Source organism: Mustela putorius, unplaced genomic scaffold (assembly GCF_011764305.1).
Source record: "Mustela putorius furo isolate JIRA1106 unplaced genomic scaffold, ASM1176430v1.1 tig00003836_pilon_pilon_pilon, whole genome shotgun sequence".
NCBI lineage: Eukaryota > Metazoa > Chordata > Mammalia > Carnivora > Mustelidae > Mustela > Mustela putorius.
Window position 1 is genome coordinate 19,678,274 of NW_025421989.1, and position 5,040 is coordinate 19,683,313.

Consider the following 5,040-nt stretch of genomic DNA (forward strand, 5'->3'; position numbering starts at 1 on the left):
CAGAGAGCTTGATGTGGGGCTCGATCCCAGGACCCTGAGGTCATGACCTAAGCTGAAGGCAGAGGCCTAACTCACTGAGCCACCCAGGCGCCCGTTGTTATTACTTTTTACAGTTACGCATAGCGGTATGTAGTGTACCCTCTAGGTTTCATTTCGGGTTCGTACAGGAGGGTTTCTAACAGAATCACTGGATCTGAGACCCAATAATAATGTAAATAACTAATCCTTAGGATAATAGGGCAATACCATTTGTTTCCGAGGTCCCCAGCATACCTGCCCACAGACTGTCGAACTCTCCGCCCGTCCCTGCCATCTGTGGGCCAGAAGAACAGTTTTATCCTCCTTTTTTCCTTCCTGGCATCGGCTGAGCCGTTGGTGTTACCACTGCTGCGCACAGTGGTGTCTGCAGCCCGTCATGAGAAAAAGTCATCATTTGCTGGATTGTATCCATTTTCTTAGTCAGTGTTTACAGTATTGTCATTCCACTGCCCTCTTGGAAAGGGATGTTCTCAGAAAGTCAGTGGATCAAATATTACGGCAGTTGTCAAATGAGGCAAACCTCCGTTTCCTTGAGTTTCGAAGTCGCCCCTGAGAAATGTGGAGGCAGGCATCAGCAAACACATCCGTTTTGTCTCCCGCCCTACGCAGTGGCACTAAAACACCCCGGTAAGAAAATAAGCACTTAGTGCTGTGCACACAGTAACAAAAAATAAATATATACTTTGAGCTGGATTCAAATATGAACCTACAGGTCATGTTGTCAACACAGTGAAGAGGGGAAAAAAAAAAAAAAAGGCCCCATCAGTAAACAAACCTGTAATGAGTACACAGGGCTCACCTTTGTCAAGATTGCGGAGCAGCTGTCTTTTGTTTCCAGCACTTGTATCTCCCTTCTCAGGTGCCCTTGCCTTTCCCTCAGCACCTCTGGCATCGGCAAGCCTGAGGCTCCCAGTCCACGTGGAATCAGCAAGCGTTTTTGAGGTAATTTTTTTTAAAGATTTTATTTGTCTGTGTGTGTGTGTGTGTGCACAAGCAGGGGGAGCAGCAAGCAGAAGCAGAGGGAGAAGCAGTCTTCCTGCTGAGCCTGATGCGGGGCTCGATCCCAAGACCCTGAGATCATGACCTGAGCTGGAAGCAGACGCTTAACCCTCTGAGCCACCCAGGCGCCCCTTGAGCTACTTCTGCTGTATGCCAGGCAGTGTGGTAGGCACCATCAAATCCTTGTCTGATTTGAAGGACTCTCCCTGTCAGAAGGAAACGGGAAAGATCAACTTTTTTCCTACTAACTCTAGGATTTTTTTAAGAGAAGACCGGCTCTTTCTGGCGATCAGAATAGTGGTTATCCTGGACAGGCAGAATGGACTGGGAAGGGGCATGAGGGTTTCTGGGGAGCTGGTAATATTATGTGTTTCTTTTTTTAAATTGTGGTAAGGAATACATATCATAAAATCTACCACCTTAATGGTTTCTAAGTGTCCAGTTCAGTAGTGTTAAGTGTAGGTATTCCCGTTGTTATGAAGTAGGTCTCCAGAACTTTTTCATCTTGTAAAACGGAAACTCTGTACCTATTATACCATAACTCACTTTTCCTCATTTTCCTACCCCCAGCCCCTGGTAACCACCTTTCTACTTTTTATTTCTATAAATTTGACTTCTCTAGATACCTTATACAGGTGGAATCGTGCAGCATTTACCCTTTGGTGACTGGTTTATTTCACACAGTTATAATGTTCATACATATTGTAGCATGTAACAGGATTTCCCTCCTAATTTTCTATTTCTTAATCTGGGTGCTGGTTCCTTGAGGACGTTCAATTTGGGGAAATTCATCCAGCTGTGCATTTATTAATTGGACATACTTGTGTATGCATGTTCTACTTCCAAAAAGGACTTGACTTTAAAAATCAGGTGGAGATAAAATTTAAAAATCATTACTACCATTTCTATTAAGCTCTTAGTGACTCGTGTTCATGTTTCCCAGAGGTGTTTTAGAAGTACCAGTTAGAGAAGGCAGTGCTCAACTCAAAGGGGTACTTGCTAAGGGCAAAACTTCAGAAGAGATGGCTTGGGGCGCCTGGGTGGCTCAGTCTGTGAAGTAGCAGCCTTCTGCTCAGATCATGATCCCAGGGTCCTGGGGTTGAGTCCCCACATCGGGCTCCCCACTCAGTGGGAAGTCTGTTTCTCCCTCTGCCCCTGCCGCCTTCCCCCCGCCCCTGCTTATGCTCCTTCTCTCTCTTTCTCTCAACTAAATAAATAAAATCTTAAAAAAAAAAAAAGAACAGATGGCTTCACACAGGCCCTATTCAAGTTTACCTGATGTATGTCTCTGAGCCCTTTTATACAGAAGCCTGATACTGCCCATCACAATTCAAAATCACTAAAAATTAATACCCTGACAAATTAATACCCTGACCAAACAAGAGCAGGAGGTAAAGGGGAGAAAAACTGTCCTTCAAGAGGTGAATGATGTTGGGAAGAAAGCCCACTGAAAGAAAATTTTAGGAGAAAGAACAAAACCGTTAGAAGAGGACATCGGGGGCGCCTGGGTGGCTCAGTGGGTTAAGCCGCTGCCTTCGGCTCGGGTCATGATCTCAGGGTCCTGGGATCGAGCCCCACATCGGGCTCTCTGCTCAGCGGGGAGCCTGCTTCCTCCTCTCTCTCTCTGCCTACTTGTGATCTCTGTCTGTCGGATAAATAAATAAAATCTTTAAAAAAAAAAAAAAAAAGGAAGAGGACAATCGGTGAGGTTGCCACATTTAGAAAAACAAAAATCCAAACAGAAAAACCATCAATACAGGAAACCCAGTGAAACTTGTATTTCAGATAATCAACAAGTAGGTTTTTATTTTTGTTTTTTTAAAACTTTTTTATTAAGTTTTTTTTTAAAGTTTAATTCCAGTATAGTTACTATACAGTGTTATATTAGTTACAGGTGCACATTATAATAATTCAAGAATTCTATGCATTAGTGCTCAATCACGACAGATCTTTCAGAACTCTGATAATAAGATTCATGCAGTTGTAGGGAGATCACAGATTTGGTAGAATTGTTAATTTATGCTAACTTTTTACCTAACGATTGGTAACTGTAACACATTTAAATGTACATACAAATAGGTTTTTAAAGTAGAAATATGTTCTGAATAGTGCATAGGACATACTTGTACTAAAAACCCATTTGTTGTTTACTGAAATTCAACTTCTACTGGGCGCCCTGTATTTTACCTGGCAATCGTAACTGCAAGGGAAGGAAGAGGGAGATAAAGTCATAGGGAACACAAAAAATATGCAGGGAACCACCTCAAAGCTAGATTCTCTGACAAGTACCTAGCACTGGATAATATTCCCTGTCCTAAATGAGGGAAGGAATTTTCCACTAGGAATTGGTTTGATTTTGTAATTAAGAAAAATTTAGACTTTTCTTGAATGTCTTGCTTGGGGGTCCAGAGTTTAATGCAAATCTGGTCCCATTGGTTACTTCCCAGAAGGCTGAGTGACAGGACAGGATAGCCTAGGACTCTGGTATGTGGGGCTGCAGGCAGGAAGGGCAAGGGACTCCCTCCAAAGACCCAGTGCCTGGTCATGACTTATCTTGTCAGTTTTCATCTGAACAGATTTTGATGTGTATAAATAGGGGTGGCCATTAAAAGTGCTGCATCAGGGGGCACCTGGGTAGCTCAGTTGTTAAGTGTCCGCCTTCATTCCAGTCATGATCCCAGTGTCCTGGGATCGAGTCCTGCATCGGGCTCCCTGCTTGGCAGGAAGCCTGCTTCTCCCTCTCCGACTCCCCCTGCTTATGTTCCCTCTCTTGCTGTCTCTCTGTCAAATAAATAAATAAAATCCTTAAAAAAAAAAAAACTACTGCATCATTATTGGGGGAAAAACAAATTCCTGAACACTCGCCCTCCCTATTCATCAAAGGGAAAGCATCCAAGATTCATTCAAGGTGAAGGAAGGCATTTGTTCTGGAAGAGTTGGCCTTGTCACACAATTTCTGATTCACTTTGAAGCCGTGCAGTTAAACCCTTCTTCTGAGTCAATAGGTATAATCAGGCTTGATCAATGGAAGTTCTCAGGTTCATTGTTGAGAAGAAATTATTTTTTTAAATTGTGAGTACACAATAAGGATTAAATAACAAGATGACTCGAGGCTGAAGTTTTGCAAGGCCCTTTTTAATGATTTGTTTTTAAATCAGAAGTAGAGTTTCACGAGTTAAAGGTGAATGTCCTTTCAACAGTTTGTTAATAGACATAGGTAAACTGTATGTTCTATGATCTTCTTAACACCATTAATAGCTTAGTAAGCTTTTCTTTCATAGAATGTTTGAAGTAAACTTTGGCCTAGCTCAGGTCAAATTATCACAAATCTTTAAAACAATGAAGACTGGATTTATTATGTGGAAGCTGTATTCATGACGGTTATCAACTGCTTATGTAGAATCTTGGTTGATACTTTATATGGCTTTATGAAGCTGTCAGTAACCCTGACCTGTATGTCCTTGGACAGTTTCCTTAGGTGTCTATCCCTTAACTTCCTAATTTGTAAAATGAGGGGGTGGACCAGATGCTCTCTAGCCTCCAAGCTCTAAAACATCATGACTAGATCACACTAAAGGTGTGCCCATCTCAGGAATAAGTAACTTAGCACAACTTACCTAGAGCTTTCCTTGGTAGAGATATTTATTATTTTAAAGAATAAAGGTAAGAGTATAGACAAAGTATTTTCAGTTACTTCTTGTCCCCTCGGAAATCTTTCATGGGTAAAGAATCAGAACTTGCGGGGAAAACCAGAACACCCATAAAGCGATAATGTCTAGAAGAGACCAAGAATCGAAGAACTGAGACACAGTTACTACGGGGGAATAGATGCCACGAGAGAAAAACACACCCGTCTTTGCTTCCTCAAAAAACCAGATTGTGCCTGCTAGGAACAAGAGAGTCACTTCTTACTAGGACATCGAGTATTGCCAGAAGCAATATCTGCTGTTTGATTCCCATAACAGTCGGGAACAGCATGTAATGGCAACTGTGACACAAGAC

The 5,040-nt window shown here is 42.2% G+C and overlaps 1 non-coding gene across 1 annotated transcript; it reads right to left on the reverse strand.

Annotated features, from left to right (window-relative positions):
* Positions 1 to 351: 351 nt before the first annotated feature.
* Positions 352 to 438, reverse strand: LOC123394788. Its single transcript, XR_006609536.1, has one exon. It is a non-coding gene; the product is annotated as a small nucleolar RNA SNORD35 (small nucleolar RNA).
* Positions 439 to 5,040: the final 4,602 nt, after the last annotated feature.